Source organism: Xenopus laevis, chromosome 4S (genome assembly GCF_017654675.1).
Source record: "Xenopus laevis strain J_2021 chromosome 4S, Xenopus_laevis_v10.1, whole genome shotgun sequence".
NCBI lineage: Eukaryota > Metazoa > Chordata > Amphibia > Anura > Pipidae > Xenopus > Xenopus laevis.
In genome coordinates, this window is record NC_054378.1 from 127801829 (window position 1) to 127822464 (window position 20636).

The 20636-nt window shown below is 41.7% G+C and overlaps 1 pseudogene across 1 annotated transcript in view; it reads left to right on the forward strand.

Moving 5' to 3' along the window:
* Window positions 1–20636, forward strand: part of LOC108705609 — a 93422-nt pseudogene that overhangs the window by 46265 nt on the left and 26521 nt on the right. The window contains exons 14-24 of the transcript XR_005967443.1: window positions 2595–2784; window positions 6130–6377; window positions 10004–10075; window positions 10997–11099; window positions 14853–14993; window positions 16308–16436; window positions 16668–16841; window positions 17769–17927; window positions 18099–18302; window positions 19349–19501; window positions 20171–20293. The product of XR_005967443.1 is annotated as a filamin-B-like (transcript). The remainder of the gene's footprint in view (window positions 1–2594; window positions 2785–6129; window positions 6378–10003; window positions 10076–10996; window positions 11100–14852; window positions 14994–16307; window positions 16437–16667; window positions 16842–17768; window positions 17928–18098; window positions 18303–19348; window positions 19502–20170; window positions 20294–20636) is intronic.

The following is a 20636-nucleotide window of genomic DNA, read 5'->3' on the forward strand; positions in this document are numbered from 1 at the left end:
CCCCAAAACCATACATTTTTGGAAAGTACACATTCTGCCGATTCCAACAAAGATAACGACGTCTTTCTACACGAAACTACCAAACTGCAAAGCTTTTCTAAACATATAGGTTTTTACAACATTTCTGAAAATCGCCTAAAAATGTTGCAGTTTGCCGCATTTATCGGACACAATGTTTTACGTACAAAGAAAAATCTCTCTAAATATGGACGTCAGAGGTCTAATAAATAGTTTGATGCCCAATATGTATAGATTTACCAAAGTATGTGTTGTGTATGGACCCCAAATGAAAAACGTAACTATGAATTTTCACGCTAGCCAACTAAGCTGCAGAAAAGAGAACCCTAACTGTACGTTATGTGCCGTAAGACCCCCAAACTGTAAAAAGACCCCCAGAAACCCATATATTTTTGGAAAGCACATATTTTGGCGGATCAAACTAAGTAAAATCTATCTTTCTATACCAAAGCACCAAACAGCAAAACGATACTAAAGATACATAGGGAACAATAATGCAGGGATAAAATTGCAATAAAACCACAAAAATAGCGTAAATCAATGAAATAACAAAATAATTGTTCTGACAGCGTAATTAGTGGCCGAAATCGATTATCCAATAGTCACGCTGCCAAAATAACAAGTTTTTAGGCAAAAAAAACAAAAGATAACAGTATAATGAATTCGTAAAAAAAAAAAAAAACACCTGTTTGTGTATACATATTTGTGCACTAATAAAAGTTATCTGAGTGTGCAAATACATGTAAATAAGTGTAAATAAGTGTAAATAACTGTACAAAAGGGACCAAGTGTGCTAAAATTAAAAAAAAAAAATTTAAAAAAATTCCAATCTTTACTAAAATGCATAAATGTACTGTAAGTATGTGTAGGTGCAGGTAAGTGTGTAAAAAAACGTGCACTTACCGTTTTTGGAGCAGGAGAATCGCTGTCTTCTTTGGAGGAGTCCTGGCAGCGTGTCTGCAGAGTTGCTGCGCAGCAGGAAGTGCGTGGGCGGCTCTGCAGGCAGGAAGAAGGTGAGTGTAGTAGCAGACGCTCCATGCGATGCGTCTGCTACTTTGAAGTCGGATCTGCGACAATCGAGTCGCAGATCCGACTTGACAGCCCCCCAGCCTCGTTGCCTAGGGGGCTGTCTTCTCTCCCCACTCTCTGCGGAGGCGGCAAAAGCCGCCGAAGCAGAGAGAGCGCTCAGCTGCTAAAAAACGTACAATGTACGTTCTTGGCAGCCTGAGCATTTGCCTGCCAGCACGTACGCCGTACGTGCTTGGCAGGCAAAGGGTTAAAATAGGCCCTGGCATTTCATGTACACTTAGGCCCAATCAGCCCACACAGAGGCCCAAACAGCTCCCACCAGCCCACTAAATACTGACTTTCTATGGGGCCTTATAGCAGCCCCTCTGGCATTTGCCAGAACCCACAGATTGCCAGTCCAGGCCTGTTGCTCTCCAACTCTATTTTTACATTTAAATGTGGATCACGAGTAAAAAAGGTTGGGGACCCCTGAAATAGAATGCAAAAGAAGCGCACACATAGAGTAGTATTGTCTCAATTAAGATAAGCAATTAACCCTCTAGAGCCACAGAGTGTTTAAAAAATGGTGCCTGGAGAGCTGTATTGCAGAAGATCCACCAGTGTGATATTCTTCAAGATTCCCCCTTTCGGGTAAATACTCACAAGATTTCTTGGATTTTTGATGCATATAGTAATGTTCGTTCTTCACCTTATAAGTTTTCTCCAGTCATCCACCAAGTAGTATAATGAAGATATAAAGCAAAATATAGTATAATGAAAGCCCTACACAATGAAAGCACTGAATTCCAAATAAGGAGTGTGTAACTTTAAGAATGTCCAGAAATATCCAGCTAGTAGATATTGCATATTAGACATGGGTTAATTACCCTATAATTACCCCTGACACACAGTAGCACAGCAATAACAACCACTTACTTGTTAAATAAACTCTCGGAAAAAGGCTATAAACAAATATGTTGGTACCATATTACCACATGATGATTTTTCTCTGTTTGTTATTATTTTTAATTTCTCTTGCTGGCCTTTAAATGAGGGTTTTTTTAATCGGAATGTTCGGAATGTTTCCGGCAGCTCCAAGAGTGGCAGTTCTATTTCCCAGCCATCCCAGGAATCCGAGGATTACAGGATATTCCCTTTAGCCATTTACAGAGTGTAAATCATCACAAATAAGAAATTTAAGTATTTGTTTAGGAAATCTGGAAAAAAAAAAATCTTGTGGGGAATGTTCACAGAAAACGAAGGGAAAGAGAAACTCTGGGCAAGGTCTCAAGAAATGTCCTTGTGTAATCAAACGTGCTCATTAAGAGCTTTCCAAACGAGATGTTCTTTCATTGATACTTGTATTAAAACAATATTGTGCAGAAACATGTTACTTGATCTGGCTGTTTATTTAAACTGATTAATCAATCCCTCTGAGGTGGTTAGAAACGCAAGTCGCTGTACCCTATTTTTATAGCCAGCGGGTAGAATTTTCCAGGTTTTTTTTTTTTTATAAATCCCTGTATATGACATTTTTTTTAAACATTTGTAATATCTTTTGACTGTAGGATCAAGAAGGGAAGCCAAAGAAAGCACATATTCAGGACAACAATGATGGCACCTATTCTGTATCTTACATCCCAGACAGGACTGGGCGCTACCATGTTGCTGTGAAATATGGAGGAGATGACATCCCTTACTCCCCATATAGAATTTGTGCCATGTCCATAGGAGATGCCAGCAAGTGCACAGCAGCAGGTAAATGCATATCTAAGGTGTTAGGAGGGTATGTCACTAATGGGTAGCCTTGTATGAAAAACAGCTCCATCTTTAAGGTAGAAAAAAATGTTGTTTTTTTTTGTAGAATTATCTAGTTATGCAATACTTAACTCCAAGTACTTAAAGGATTACTGTCATGGGAAAACATGTTTTTTTAAAATGCATCAGTTAATATTGCTGCTCCAGCAGACTTCTGCACTTTCAAAAGAGCAAACATATTTTTCTATATTTAATTTTTCAATCTGACATGGGACTAGACATATTATCAGTTTCCCAGATGCCTACAGTCATGTGACTTGTGCTCTGATAAACTTCAGTCACTTTTAGGGTCTGGCCACATGGGCAGATTCCGGGAGATTAGTCACCAGACGACAAATCTCCTCCTCTTCATGGCGACTTATCTCCCCGATCTGCCTTCCGTCGTCTAAAATGAAAATCACCCGGTGGCAGGCACTGGTAGCACTTTGTTTTTCGAAAACACCCGTAATTGCCTCACGAGGAAATTTCGGGCGACTTCGGAAAACGAAGTGCTCCTTTTCATTTTAGATGGCGGAAGGTAGATCGGGGGAAGATTAGTGTCCAGGCGGCAAATCTCCCTGAATCTGCCCGTGTGGCCAGAGCCTTACTGCAAGTTGGAGTGATATCACCCCCTCCCTGTTCCCCCCCAGAAGCCTAACAATAGAACAATGGGAAGATAACAGCTGCCTGGTAGATATAAGAACAGCACTCAATAGTAAAAATCCATGTCCCACTGTGACTCCTTCAGTTCCATTGAGTAAGAGAAAAAACAACCTGTCAGGAAAGCAGTTCCATCCTAAAGTGCTGGCTCTTTCTGAAAGCACATGACCAGGCAAAATTACATGCACCTTCACACCAATATTACAACTAAATGCATTTGTTAGTAGGAATGCTATATCTTTACATAGGGTTGCCACCTTTTATAAAAAAATTTTATCGGCTGCTGGGGGGGGGCCTCAAATGGGCGGGGCGTCATGTCAAAAGGGGCGGGGCCATGCGACGGAGACCCGCGGACGCTAGAAGAGGCAAAAAAAAACGTAAGTTGCAGGGGATTGGGTGCAGGCCGAGGGCTCCTTTTGATCGTATTACAAATTTACCGGCAGCTACATTGCAGGTAAATTTGTAATACCGGCCCCGGCCCTGCAGGTATTTTACCGGCCGGGTGGCAACCCTATCTTTACATGGTAGAGTGAATTATTTGCAGTGTAAACAGTGTCATTTAGAAATAAAAACGACACCATAAAAATCATGGACAGAATCCCTTTAAAGCCATTTTTTGCGGCAAAAGGTGAATCTACAGAAATGCAAATATAACCCATTCTGTGTTTTAGTCAAAATATAAAATGAATGTGTGCCTGGGAACAAAAGATCTTAGTTTTGTATTTCAGAGTTTGGCCAAAGGGATGATTAGGGTTGATCACTTTTGCAAGGTAATTAGTATTTTCTCTCATGTTAGGGGCCTTCTTTCATCACCTAGGACCTTCATTTTGCATACTGTTGTCCCTGCTCCATACAAAAAATACAACTATTGGTTTGCTCCTCCAGTTGTTTCACCAAACGCTCCAATTTTGCAGCAGCTGCAGATTTTTAGCCACCACTTTCTGTGCAGCACGTGTTGTTTTTCTTCATTATCAGATCATTACTGTGGTATGGAACTTATCTGGTGACCGACAACATGTATTTGCTGTTAGTGTTCTGCAGAAACCCTGGCAGTGCGATGTGTAGAATGTCATTTGATACTTACAGATTCTTTCTGTCCTGGAAGTAAAAATATGCCAAATGTTCTAGGTTTTGTCTTAAGTAGGTTTGATCTACAATTTAAGGGCATAACTACTTACATTGTACTGATATTACAGTATCAGTGATTAAATTGTGTTCAAAACTTTGCTTGCCATACAGTAAGTATTTTACTTATTGTGTGCCCAGAACATTCCTTCTCTGTATATTTGTATTTATATATATGGGAGGGAGGTGCCATATTGATTCCCTTAGACAGTACAGTATGAGGGTATAGCTTATTGTGTGCCCAGAACATTCCTTCTCTGTATATTTGTATTTATACATATGGGAGGAGGTGCCATATTGATTCCCTTAGACAGTACAGTATGAGGGTATAGCTTATTGTGTGCCCAGAACATTCCTTCTCTGTATATTTGTATTTATACATATGGATAAGGGATATGCGTATTGTTTGCTCAAATGGCTGCTAAGGTCTGTGAAAAGCCCACAGCAGCTTCAGTTAAAAGCTGGATTGCTGGAAAAAAAAAACTCATACAAATTAATAATAATAGAAATCGAACTGCGAAATGTCCTGGAATGTCATTCATTGTATATATTATACTGAATGTTTTGTGTAAGGGGATCTTCCCCTTGAAACTTGTGCAGTTCCAGATTTCTCGGATGTGATTGGACAAGAGAGATACTTTATACTTTGGGAAATGTGGCAGAAGGAATGCTTTGCTTATACCTGCCTGCTCTTTCCCAGCCCTGGAGACCAAACCAGTTCAATACTGGGGCAGATCCTGTTTCCTTTACGATTCCACTTCATTTGACAAACTTCTTTCTTTGCTTTTTTACCCCTTTTTTTTGTTTTTCCTATAAATCCTCCTGTACTATAGGAATGTTATTCATAGTGTTTGTCTGAAGGATTTCCTATGTACGATCGGCTTATTGTAACCGGTGACCGTGGGCAACAGTAATCAGTATAACTATTTAGCGGTGTGTTTTATGTGTATAATTTTTATCTCTTAAAACAAACTTCTAGCTGTTCCAAAGGAAACAATATGGCTACAGGCCTGTTTGTACCGTATATACTCGAGTATAAGCCGAGTTTTTCAGCCCCCAAAATATGCTGAAAAACTCTACCTCGGCTTATACTCGGGTCAAGCGCGAAAACGGTCGCCGGCGTCTAAGAATAGTCGCGGGTGCCTAAGAATAGTCACCCGCGTCCAAGAATAGTCTCCAAGAATATTCGCCGGCATCCAAGAATGGTTGCCGGCATCCAAAAACGAGACGCCGGCACCTCCAATGGGAGCAGAAACCCTCAATGTTTTTGATTGAAACTTACCAGAAGCTGCTGCATTTCTCACCCTAGGCTTATACTCGAGTCAATAAGCTTTCCCAGTTTTTGGAGGTAAAATTAGGTACCTCGGCTTATACTCGGGACGGCTTATACTCGAGTATATACGTTATAAATGCAAACATACAGAGAGGGAATGATCTGTGCACAAACTAAACAGGGATTTTATTCGATAATCAGACTGTACATTTGAATTACGGATATTGGACAGACCTGTGTGTTTTTAGGTCCCGGTATCCAGGCAGCAGTAAAAACAGGGGAGGAAGTTGGTTTTGTGGTCGATGCCACAACCGCTGGTAAAGGGAAAGTCACGTGCAGCATCCTCGGCCCAGATGGGTTGGAGACTGAAGCAGATGTGATCGAGAACGCGGACGGCACTTATGACATTTACTACACTACAGCTAAAACCGGACCCTACGTCATCCACGTTCGCTTTGGTGGAGCTGGCATCCCCAATAGCCCCTTTACTGTAATGGTAAGATGATTGTGTTGTTCATGTGCCCTCCCTTATCTGCCAAATTCTGACAGTGATGCCTTTCTGCATAGTCTGTATCTAATAGGCCCTGGAACTAAAGCTGATGGATTTAACAGGGCAGGATGTTCTTTCTTAGTCCTTCCAGAGGAACAGTTATGTATCTGTAGGCACAAAGGGATAACATTATAAATCAACTGCAACCAAACAATCGGTGTCTCTAATCAGTTATCCAGAGCATGAAAAACAGGGCAGAGCATCATACCCAGCATTACACAAACTCACAGCATTATCCTAACTATAGCAAATAGCTCCGGCTCAGAGCATTATGCTCGGCACAGTGCAGCAACACAGGTTTGGAGCATTATCCTGGACACTCCAACAAAGCACAGCAACACAGATGTAGTATAGTTTTCGATTAAAAGAAAACCCAGCAAACTATACTATAACAGGTGTTATCCTGGGCACAGCAGCTCAGGCTTAGAACGTTGTCCTGGGCACAGCAACTCAAGCTTAGAAATTTGTCAAGGGCACAGCAACTCAGGCTTAGACCGTTGTCCGGGGCACAGCAACTCAGGCTTAGAACATTGTCCTGGGCACAGCAACTCAGGCTTAGAATGGTTTCCTGGGCACAGCAACTCAGCCTTAGTATGTTGTCCTGGGCACAGCAACTCAGGCTTAAAATGTTTTCCTGGGCACAGCAACTCAGGCTTAGTATGTTGTCCTGGGCACAGCAACTCAGGCTTAGAATGTTGTCCTGGGCACAGCAACTCAGGCTTAGAACGTTGTCCTGGGCACAACAACTGAGAGTTGGATGGTTGTCCTGGGCACAGCAACTCAGGCTTAGAACATTGTCCTGGGCACAGCAACTCAGGCTTAGAAAGTTGTCCTGGGCACAGCAACTTGGGCTAAGAAAGTTGTCCTGGGCACAGCAACTCGGGCTTAGAACGTTGTCCTGGGCACAACAACTGAGAGTTGGATGGTTGTCCTGGGCACAGCAACTCAGGCTTAGAACATTGTCCTGGGCACAGCAACTCAGGCTTAGAAAGTTGTCCTGGGCACAGCAACTCAGGCTTAGAACATTGTCCTGGGCACAGCAACTCAGGCTTAGAAAGTTGTCCTGGGCACAGCAACTCGGACTTAGAAAGTTGTCCTGGGCACAGCAACTCGGGCTTAGAACGTTGTCCAGAGCACAGCAATTTAGTCTTAGAACGTTGTCCTGGGCTCAGCAACTCGGGCTTAGAACGTTGTCAGCACAGCAACTCAGGCTTAGAACATTGTCCTGGGCTCAGCAACTCTGGCTTAGAACATTGTCCTCAGCACAGCAATTTAGGCTTAGAACGTTGTCCTGGGCTCAGCAACTCTGGCTTAGAACGTTGTCCAGGGCACAGCAACTCAGGCTTAGAACGTTGTCCTGGGCTCAGCAACTCGGGCTTAGAACATTGTCCTCAGCACAGCAATTTATGCTTAGAACGTTGTCCAGGGCTCAGCAACTCTGTCTTAGAACGTTGTCCAGGGCACAGCAATTTAGGCTTAGAACGTTGTCCTGGGCTCAACAACTCGGGCTTAGAACATTGTACTCAGCACAGCAATTTAGGCTTAGAACGTTGTCCTGGGCTCAGCAACTCGGGCTTAGAACGTTGTCCAGGACACAGCAACTCAGGCTTAGAACATTGTACTGGGCTCAGCAACTCTGGCTTAGAACATTGTCAGCACAGCAATTTAGGCTTAGAACATTGTCCTGGGCTCAGCAACTCTGTCTTAGAACATTGTCCTCAGCACAGCAATTTAGGCTTAGAACGTTGTCCTGGGCTCAGCAACTCGGGCTTAGAACGTTGTCCAGGGCACAGCAACTCAGGCTTAGAACGTTGTCCTGGGCTCAACATTCGGGCTTAGAACATTGTACTCAGCACAGCAATTTAGGCTTAGAACGTTGTCCTGGGCTCAGCAACTCGGGCTTAGAACGTTGTCCAGGACACAGCAACTCAGGCTTAGAACATTGTCCTGGGCTCAGCAACTCTGTCTTAGAACATTGTCCTCAGCACAGCAATTTAGGCTTAGAATGTTGTCCTGGCCACAGCAACTCAGGCTTAGAACGTTGTCCTGGGCACAACAACTGAGAGTTGGATGGTTGTCCTGGGCTCAGCAACTCTGTCTTAGAACATTGTCCTCAGCACAGCAATTTAGGCTTAGAATGTTGTCCTGGGCACAGCAACTCAGGCTTAGAACGTTGTCCTGGGCACAACAACTGAGAGTTGGATGGTTGTCCTGGGCACAGCAACTCAGGCTTAGAACGTTGTCCTGGGCTCAGCAACTCGGGCTTAGAACATTGTCCTCAGCACAGCAATTTATGCTTAGAACGTTGTCCAGGGCTCAGCAATTTAGTCTTAGAACATTGTCCTGGGCTCAGCAACTCGGGCCTAGAACATTGTCCTCAGCACAGCAATTTAGGCTTAGAACATTGTCCTCAGCACAGCAATTTAGGCTTAGAACATTGTCCTGGGCTCAGCAACTCTGGCTTAGAACATTGTCCTCAGCACAGCAATTTAGGCTTAGAACGTTGTCCTGGGCTCAGCAACTCGGGCTTAGAACGTTGTCCTGGGCTCAGCAACTCGGGCTTAGAACATTGTCCTCAGCACAGCAATTTAGGCTTAGAACGTTGTCCTGGGCTCAGCAACTCGGGCTTAGAACGTTGTCCTGGGCTCAGCAACTTGGGCTTACAACATTGTCCTCAGCACAGCAATTAAGGCTTAGAACGTTGTCCTGGGCTCAGCAACTCGGGCTTACAACATTGTCCTCGGCACAGCAATTTAGTCTTAGAACGTTGTCCTGGGCTCAACTTGACTTAGAACGTTGTCCTGGGCACAGCAACTCAGGCTTAGAACGTTGTCCAGGGCACAGCAATTGAATTACCAGTTAAAGATTGCATTTTTATACCTGTTATCCTAAAACAATCCCCAGAGGTCTTAATGCAGACTGAAATTCTAACAGCCAAAGACTGGTGGTGGGGTTTACAGTAATTAAAGTTTAGGAACATCTTAAGGGCCACCGTCTGCCCATTATATACATTATGAGTATCAGAGATTTCCAACCCAGTATCCTGCCTGAGGGGGTTGCTTAACTGTAAAAGGGATACTGGGAGGTGTAGTAAAACAAATAAAGGCTGCGGGTTGGAAATGAGTTTTTCTGTACATAAATTAATTTTTAGGGTACGTTGGGTTACTTTAAAGGGTACAGCTTGGATAGTGAAATTCTTTAAAACAGAAGTGCAGGAAGAAAATGTAGGTATTGTTATAATAAATGGCTGTGTTATATACATGAGGAATGTGCTTACTCTTAGAGCCCATTAAATCCTACACGGAAATTGCTTTTGATGAATGGCCAGTTTATTCTCACAAATGAAACAGTATGTCGCCACCTCCTGGCTCTAAGTGGTAAAGCAGGACTTTGGGTTATAAATAACAAACTGGGGACAACATTTAACCTCTATTCTTACATTCTACTCCAATGCACCAATTTGTTTTCCTTCTGCTGTTTGATAATTTAATAATATTTGTTGTTTTGTTCTTACAATCTGGGATTATAACCTATGTTTTGTGTCCTTGTGATCCCCTTGTTCCAAACACCAGGCTACAGATGAAGTCCCCGTACAGGTGCAGCAGCAGTCCCTTAGTGCATGTCCTCCAGGCTACCAGTCCTTGGTATATTTTTATTTATTGCCCACACCCTCTCTCTTTCCATATTTCTTCCCTCACAGCCAATCATGTTGCTGCTTTTTGGAACTGCTTGAGCCAATCTTGGCCCTCACTGATCACGTCTTCCATTTGATCCATGAACGTTTCACTTTTAGGGCACCAATCACATCTCAGCCGGACCCATTCTGCTTTGAGCATGGCTCCGTGCTCTATTGTTTCCTGATTCCCGGAGGGGTCTCTACTTTGGTTTTTGCTTTATGCTTATTTTTGAACCTCCGGTCTGCAAGTACTGGCCGCCCATATCATTTCCAGCTGTTACCAATCATTAAGGGGAATGTAATAAAAGGTGCATAGTATTTCTGGGTCTAGTAACCCATTGCAGCCAGTTATCTGGCCAGTAAATGCTGCATGCTAAGTGGTTGCCATGGGTTACTAGACCTGTGGCAAGTTTCACCCCATTATTACATTACCTATGACCTGTGTCACCATGATGGGATGTGGATTTTTTCACTCCTCCCGATCACCCTGCGGCACCAGATTAACTTTTTCTTTCAGATTTCCTGGAAATCTAAATATTCACATTTCCATGAATTGGTTTTTTTTTGCCTTAAATCCATACTTGGTAGCTAAGCAAACAGACTATGCTCAGACGGTGGTGTGGATCAACAAAAATTCTGAGTCAGTCCTATGGAAAAAAAATGCCAGTTTAACCCACCCTTCAAAATCTAGTTATATTTGGATGCAAAGTAATATGGGAATTGTAAGGGTTTATGACTTCTATTATATTACTCTCTTGCACACTCAACTTCCTGTTCTGGAGAAAAAGAAGTCTCTGTTCTTGATCTGTTTGCATTGTCACCAGCATGGACGGGGCGCCTTGGTTCAGACACATTACTTTCTGAGACTAATAACACAATTTTTTTGTAGGTATCGGAGGCAGATTATGCTCCTGTTGGCTCAATGAATGGTCTGGGTTTCCGGCCTTTTGATTTGGTTATTCCATTTGCCGTACGAACTGGAGAGATAACAGGTAAGTGGTGTTTTTAAGCTGCACTTTCACCTTTAAATTAACAATTAGTATGATGTAGAGAGGGATATTCTGAGATGATTTGTAGATGATTTTTATTTTTTATTATTTGTGGAATTTGAGTTATTTAGCTTTTTATTCAGCGGCTCTCCAGTTTGCAGTTTGGTTGCTAGCAACTTTGTATAAGATACTGGAATATGAATAGGAGAGGTCTGAATATATGGAGGAGTAATAAAAAGTAACTGACATTGTTTCTTCAGCCATTTGAAAGCTGGAAAGCACCAGTAGAAATAGGCCAAAAAAATGAAGGCCAATTGAAAAGGTGCTAAGAATTAGTCATTCTATTACATACTAAAAATTAACTTAAAGGTGAACCACCCCTTTAAGTTACTAATTTCCTCATAGAGGTTTTCAATCAGCACATTTAGAGACAAGACAATTTGCTATTGGTTTTCATCTTTTATTATTTGTGTTTTTTGAATTATTTAGCGTTTTATTCGGCAGCTCTTCAATTTGCATCTTAATTAATCTGGCAGCTAGGATCTAAATTCCCCTAAGTTCAATGCAAAATATCGTTCAAATGGGGGAATATGTATTGTAACCTTTTATTACACATTTTGATCAGTAGGGAAGGGCACCTTAAAGGAATTGTTCAGTGTAAAAATAAAAACTGGGTAAATAGATAGGCTGTGCAAAATAAAACATGTTTCTAATATAGTTAGTTAGCCAAAAATGTAATGTATAAAGGCTGGAGTGGTTGGATGTGTATGTATTGATGTCTGTCAGACACTACTTCCTGCTTTTCAGCTCTCTTGGTTTACACTGACTGGTTACCCTGGCTACCAGGCAGTAACCAATCAGAGACTTGAGGGGAGGTCACATGGGACATAACTGTTGCTTTTGAATCTGAGCTGAATGCTGAAGATCAATTACAAACTCACTGAACAGAAATGTCCCATGTGGCCCCCCTTATAGTCACTGACTAACTCAGAGTTATAGAGCTGAAAAGCATGAAGTTGGAGTCTGGCTGTTTTATTAGACATCTGTTCACTCCAGCCTTTATATATTACATTTGTGGCTAACTAACTATATTAGAAACATTTTTTATTTTGCACAGCCTATTTATTTACCCAGTTTTTATTTTCACACTGAACTATTCTTTTAAAGCAGTGTTGCTCTCCAACCCCTTGGATGTTGCTCCCAGTGGCCTCAAATCAGGAGCTTAATTTTGAATTCCAGGCTTGGAGGCAAGTTTTGGTTTCATAAAAACCAGGTGCACTGCCAAACAGAGTCTCAATGTAGATTGACAATCCACATAGGGGCTACCACTAGCAGGGCCGGACTGGGAGTAAAAAGCAGCCCGGGCAAAAAAATCAAAGCAGCCCACATGGAAACGCGATGATAGCTGCGCCTATATATTGGGTTAACCCTTTAAGTATCACAGATCGTAGCATCTACGATCTGCAGATAAAGGGACTCAAGTGCCACAGATTGTAGATTTTACGATCTGCTGCACTTCTGGGTTGGGGAGCAGAGGCATGATCACAATGGGCTGTAAGGCAGCAGGCACATAAAATCTACCTGATCAAGAAAGAAGACAGATGCCTTCTCTTCATGGGACCCGAACAGCCCAAAAAAAAAAAAAGAAAATAACAACAATGATAATAATAAGAACTCCAGCAAAATCATGTGATAGCTCCACAAAAAATGTCTAAAACACAAAGTCCAGCCCAGGGACTGTGCCAGTCAGCATGCCTACCAGTTATCTCAGGCACAAAAAGTTTGTATGGGGACACATACACACACACACAGACACACAGAGACACACACAGACAGACAGACACACACAGAGAGACAGACACACACACAGACACACACACAGACAGACAGAGACACACACAGACAGACACACACACACACACACACAGACACACACACACACAGACACACAGAGACAGACACAGACAGACAGACAGAGACACACACAGACAGACAGACACACAGACAGACACACACACAGAGACACAGATACACACACAGACAGATACACACACAGACAGACACACACAGGCAGACAGACACACTCACAGACAGACACTCAGACAGACACACACATAGACATTCACAGAGAGACACACACAGACCTCTCTTAGAGAAAAACTTACTCCATGCACTTGCACCTGCAGTGTAATGTATCAAGGACGCCCCTACCCTAATGTAGAAGCAGCTCCATATGTCATGTCAGGCTGCGTGATTAAGCCAGTCCTGGCCGGGAAGGAGAATGATTATACAATGAGGGGGGTTGAGAGAACGAAGAGAAAAAAATCCCCACTGCGAGGCTCTCTGTGCTTCCAGCACTTCCTACTAAATCAAATGAAATGACGGACTTCCTGCCCCCTGCTTGCTCTCCCCAACGTAGCCTGGAGACGGAAGAAGCAAGCAGGAGCTGAAATCTGAAGCGATTGGAGCGGAGGCGGAGCCAATATTGCGAGCGAGCCGGCCCATTTTAACTATGAGATGAACGGCCCATCGGGCAATTGCCCGAACACGTACATTGCCAGTCCGGGCCTGACCACTAGCCAATCACAGCACTTTTTTGGCACCCCAAGAACATTTTTTATGCTTGTGTTGCTCCCCATCTCCTTTTGCTTCTGAATGTTGCTCACGGGTTCAAAAGGTTGGGGATCCCTGTCTAAAGGAAACATATTGGATAAAACAAATATGTCAGTGCAATAAAGTTAATATATTTAGGACGGGTCCAAGACAGTATTTTAATTTTTAAATTTTAATGAGGATGTGGTTCACACACAACAAGTTTCGGGCAAGGCCCTTTATCAAGTGTGATAAATCAATAAAAATGAATTGCAGTGAAAACACTGCCTTGGACTCGTCCTACATATGTTAACTTTATTGGATGACCTTTTTGGGATATTTGCACAGGATATCCAGTGGGATGAGCTGGAACACTAATTGGTGAGCTACAGTTCAACCTTTTTGGAAATATGCCAGTGCATTATACTCTTTTAACTATATAAGGATTTTCTTTAAAAAAAAAAAAAGTTTTGTTTTTGGCTAATTTATTGAAGATTTCTGCAAAAACCCTATTATTCCACTTCCTGCTGCCTCCTTTTCCAGGCTGTGCAGGGAAGCAGGTGGCATTGTAGAATAGGAACCAATCAGAAGCTAGGCTGACCTAATAGGGAACTGAAACCTGTTTTCTGCCTGTGTGTGGGCCAGCCTGCGGGTAAACCCTTATCGGGTTGACATCAACACAGCCATTGCAGGTTACGGTACTGGTAGGGCTGAATTTCGCCATGATCCCATCCTGACCGAACTGTGCCCAATTTCCACCAGTGGTGATGTCCTTTTATACTTTCATCCCTGCAGGGGGTATAAATACAAGCAATTGCCTGGTTAGGATCAGGTGCGGGTTCCAAATGACCAGGTTAGGGTCGGGTGCAGGTTGACTTTTAGTTGACTAGCAGGGACTGTTAGGGTATTCTCACCCATCGCTTTAAACATGGACAAAACCATACAGATCTATAGTAGCTCCAATAAGGGAGAAATTTTTAAAGATAATATTAATTTTTGGCCTAAAGTTACACCAGCACCATATATTATTGCCTACAATTTGGAGGGTTTATGTTTTCAGTTATGGTATATTTGTCCTTTAAAATAATGTGGATAGTTTATTTTTTGCCTCAGTGTTATTTTACATGTTTTGGGAAAAAAAATGAGTTTTTGTTTGTTCCTCAGGGGAAGTTCACATGCCTTCTGGGAAGACAGCCCCCGCAGATATTGTTGACAACAAAGATGGTACTGTGTCTATTCGATACGTTCCCACAGAAACTGGACTGCACGAGCTGGCCATTAAATGTAATGGAGCTCACATCCCAGGTAAGGCATGGCAAAACTCTTATAACTATACACCTGTATGTCTGTGTGAATATATAAGAGCATGGCAAAGATGCAGGCCACCGGGTATTGCTATTATCTAATACCTAGAACCCCCTGACAGCCTAATTTAAAGGAACAGTTCAGTGTAAAAATAAAAACGGAGTAAATAAATAGGCCGTGCAAAATAACAAATGTTTCTAATATAGTTAGTTAGGCAAAAATGTAATGTATAAAGGCTGGAGTCACTTGATGTGTAACATAATAGCCAGAACACTACTTCCTGCTTTTCAGCTCTCTAACTCTTGAGTTAGTGACTATAAGGGGGGCCACATGGGACATAACTGTTGAGTGATTTTTTAATTGATACTCAGCATTCAGCTCAGATTCAAAAGCAACAGTTATGTCCCATGTGCCCCCCCCCCTTACGTCACTGATTGGTTACTGCCTGGTAACTAATTAGTGGAAACCAAGAGGGCTGAAAAGCAGGAAGTAGTGTTCTGGCTATTATGTTATATATATATATATATATATATATATATATATATATATATATATATATATATATATATATATATATACATATATAGATATATAGATATATAGATATATATATATATATATATATATATATGTGTATATATATATATATATATATATATATATATATATATATATATATATATATATATGGGAGAGGGAGAGAGGAACAAACTGAGCATGCTCAAGCCCTAGCCCTGGAGGTTTAAGCTGAAAACAGGAAGTCTGATACAGAAGCCCATGAGTATACAATAGAAATGAAGAAATGTGGCGTTGCTTTTGACAGAGGACTCAGAGCAGCATTACTTTGAGGGTTTACTGGTGTATTTATATAGACCTTTCAGATAAAGCTTATTTAATTTTAGCCTTTCCTTCTCCTTTAAAAACCAGAGTTGTCCACAAGCAGCAGTGCAGTAAATCAACCTTTCACATTATGTTTACATGATCCTGATGTGTGGTGATCTAGAACCAAAAAGCAACACAGAACTGCAGTTTATTGCTAGAGAGAATGTAGAAAAGGTCACTTGGCAACCTGCAATACATTTACATTTCCCACAAAACGACACGATTCTATATATTACATATTTTCACATATAAGATAACTTTTTATTCTGCCGTCGGGATCCCTTCAAGGGAGAATATATGGACTATAAATGGGGTATGTATTATTTCCCTCAAACTTTAATATTAGTGGCATAAAGTATAATGCCTTTGTTTTCTGGTTATATTATTTATTTTTGTCTCCATTATTGACATAACACTTGTGTTTAACCCCAGAAAGCCCACTGCAGTTCTTCGTGAATTATCCAAACACAGGAAGTGTCTCTGCATATGGACCAGGCCTTATCTATGGGGTCGCCAAGAAGCCAGCCACATTCACAATTATAACAGAAGATGCTGGAGAAGGTATTTTGTTTTTTATTTTTTCATTCCATTTGTTTATGTGGTGTTATTTGTATCAGTGCTCTTTTTGCCTCGGAAGGTTAATTATTCATTTTATAAAATGTGCTTTGCTTCCCCTTGCCTTATATGTAGGATAGGAGAAATGTAGGGGGTGTAGTGTAGTAGAAAATCTGAAGAGGATTTCTAATTAATGATATTTGAATTTCATGTTGGCTTTGTTTCATCCCTATAAAGGGGGCCTGGATCTGGCAATAGAAGGGCCCTCCAAGGCAGAGATCAGCTGCATTGATAACAAAGATGGCACTTGCACTGTGACATATCTGCCCACCCTTCCAGGAGATTATAACATCCTAGTGAAATATAATGACATACACATCGCTGGAAGCCCTTTTGTTGCAAAAATCACAGGTAACTGTTTAATCTTTTTTCCCATAGCTAATCATCCTATTCCTCACAAGCCACATCTAGGTAATCCTGTTCCCCATATCCCATTTGTAGGTATCCCATTTCTATATCCCCTGTGTCATAGTTTTAGGTATCCCGTTCCACGTTGTCTCATCCCTGGTATCTAATTCCTCGTATACTTTTGGTAGTTTTGTCCCATATGCCAGTTCTAGATCTCCTATACCTTCTATTCCATATATTCAAATTTCATGTATCCTTTTTCCATATCCCAACTATGAGTATAAAATTTCCCAGTTGTAAGTATGCCATTCCCTACATTCCAGTTTGAGGTATCCTGATCCCCATATCTCAGTCCAGGTATCCTATTCCTCATATCATTGTTCTAGGTTTCTCTTATCCAAGTTCTCAGTGTCCTGTTTCCCATATCCCAGTTCTAGATACGCAATCACTTCTGTTCTGTAGTCTCCATTCCATCATCCCAGTTTTATGTACGCTATTCCTAATATTCCAGCTCTATGTAGCCCACTGCTACATTTAATTTACTTTGCTAGGCATCCTTGGGAAGGCAAAGACTCCATTGGACTGCATCGGACTGGGTCCCTCTCCACCACCCCTTCAGCCCCCCTGACCCAGCCGCAACACCGTTCCTACCCCCGCTAGAAATTAGATTTTGTTCTCCGCTCTTTGCGATTGGGGCAGGGAGGAGCAGCAGTAAGGTGCCGGGAGCACAATTTAAAGGGAGTGGGTCTGGACCAGTGGGGGGCTACTGGTTTTCTCCCTGCCAGCCCAGTCCTACCCTTGGACCAGTTTTATTAATGTCCATAGAAAACACTTGTCTTAAGACTGGATATCTGTCTGTGTAAAATTGCAAACATGCCAAAAAGGAATATCTGTTTTCGATCATGTGAATTGATTTCTTTTCTTTCCCAGATGATAGCAGGCGGCGCTCACAAGTAAAACTTGGTTCCACGGCAGACTTTTTATTGGATATCACGGAGACTGATCTGAGCCTTCTGTCTGCCAGTATAAAAGCCCCATCTGGTCGTGATGAGCCCTGTCTTCTGAAAAGGCTTCCAAACAACCATATTGGTAAGGGCAGGTCTGAGTAATACATGTCGATATACATGTTACATTTTGTGCTGTGTAGCTGCTTCTCCGATATGTTTTACCTTTATCCATTCCTATATCATCGTTACCATCTTTAATTTACGAATATATATGCTAAGAGATAACACTGTCTCATTTTCTTGTTTATTCCAGGAATTTCATTCATCCCAAGGGAAGTTGGGGAGCACTTAGTCAGCATTAAGAAAAATGGCCGCCACATACCCAACAGTCCTATATCCATCATGGTTTACCAGTCAGAAATAGGGGACGCCAGCAAGGTGAAAGCCTTTGGGCCAGGTCTGATTGAAGGGCGGTCGTATGAGATGTCGGATTTTATTGTGGATACCAGAGAGGCAGGTCAGTACCATTTCTCACCGGACTCTCTACCCCTTTGCAATTGTCTGTGCAAGGCCTATGCACTGTATCTTTTAGATTTTATTTTTATGAAAGCTGTTTTGTATTTCTTAGAACCAAAAAAGCAAGAGAGTTTATTTGTTATACTAAAAATGTCGGAAAATATGCAGTTTTCCCCGCAGCTGTGATATCATCTGTATTCGCGGGAGACTGATTTATCTGACATCTTCCCAAGGGGATATTATTGAGTACTGTCTGAGTAACACATGAGCACTTTCTTGAGTAGAGATTTTTGGCACTTACACAATCACAGCTGTTCTTGTACTGGAATCGTTGCTTTATTTATCATTCCATAATTATGCTGCTTTTGTTTGCCTGGCATAAGCAAATTACCAAAGCATGAGGTTTTTGTTTTTGGCCAATGTAAGATATTCTATCCTCAAACTGCCAGTACAGGATTTTATATTGACTGATTGAATTAAAAGGATTTGTGCAGACTCCAGGGCACCCAAAATAGGTTCAAAAACGTCTTTTTATTGCACCATTTAAGACGCCAACACTGTTCTTTTAAGGTGCACACTCCTTGTGTTAAAGACACCATGCCTTTTCCACTGTAAGCCGCCAATAGAGTGTACTAAACCCACAGCCTTCCTGTCCATCACCCATGGGCTTCCACTAGTATGTTTTAACCTGATGCACTGGTTGGTTGGTTCTAGTCCACCCTACTGGCTGAGATAAAGGCTCCGGCCTCTCAGCACCACCTTATATCTACAGCACAGCCATCACAGAGTGGTTGGAGCTCATTATTTCCCTTGCTTTGGAAGGGTAGAGAGATAGAAGTCATACTCTGTATGCACATGTAAAGCAAAATGATAATATATAGCCCTGCTATTAGTCTAAAATGTAGTGTTATGAAAAATACATACATTTTCCTTATAGAATTATAACTGATACAGATATACAGAATTCTGTTGCTCTGCCCTGCGTCATATTGTATGTCATTTAATTGAAATACTCTTGAGTCCTTATTGCTACTACTTCTGTTCCAGGCTACGGCGGGCTCTCGCTGGCAGTGGAAGGACCCAGTAAAGTAGACATCCAAACAGAGGACCTAGAGGATGGCACATGCCAGGTCTCCTATTGTCCAACAGAACCAGGAGTTTACATTGTATCCATCAAGTTTGCAGATGAGCATGTTCCAGGTATAATTCACAAATTATGTTTCTAGTTAAATGCTGATGTGTTAAAGGGGTGGTTCACCTTTAAGTCAACTTTATGTTATAGAATGGCCAATTCCAAGCAACTTTTTAATTGGTCTTCATTATTTATATCTTGTAGTTTATTTTTAATTATTTGCTGCTTCTTCTGACTCTGTCCAGCTTTCAAATGGGAGTCACTGACCCCATCTAAAAACAAATGCTCTGTAAGGCTACAAATGTATTGTTATTGTTACTTTTTATTACTCATCTTTCTATTCAGGCCTTTTCTATTCATATTCTGGTCTTTTATTCAAATCAATGCATGGTTGCTAGGGTAATAAAGACTCTAGCAACCAGATTGCTGAAACTTCTAACCGGAGAGCTGGTGAATATAAAGCTAAATAACTCAAAAACCGCAAACAATAAAAAACGAAAACCAATTGCAAATTGTCTCAGAATATCACTCTCTACATCATACTAAACGTTAATGCAAAGGTGAACAACCCCTTCAAGATGAATTGCTCTTTATTAATTGGGTGGGGTGTAAAAGCTATTTAACTTATTGGCTGAGCATTTTTGAAATTGCCACCTTTGTCTTGGGTGCCGCACCTCCTTGTGTTCACGGTTATATCAGCCTACAAGGTCCTTCATCATTTCCATTTTATTTTGCAGGAAGCCCATTCACAGCCAAAGTGATTGGGGAGGGAAGAATGAAGGAGAGCATCACACGCAGGAGGAAAGCACCATCTGTGGCCTCAGTGGGTGGCCTTTGCGAGCTGAACCTGAAAATACCAGGTATTCAGGAGCTGTGTTGTGTTTGCAAGGGGGTGCAAGGATTTTCAGTTAGTTGCAGGTTGGTTAAAGGGGTTGTTCACCTTCATATAACTTTCAAAAATGTAACAGTTCAGGTAAAAATAAATAAGCTTTGCCATATAAATGTTTAACAAAAAATGTGCAGTTGATAGGGTTGCCACCTTTATTAAAATTTTTAAACGGCCAGTGGGGGGGGGCACCAAAAGGGGGTGGAGCTACGCGGCGTGACGCTAAAAGGGGGCAGCGCTACGCGGCGTGACGCTAAAAGGGGCGGAGCAACAGCGCTGGACAAAAGGTAAGTTATTTTCTAATTGGGGGCAGGCCA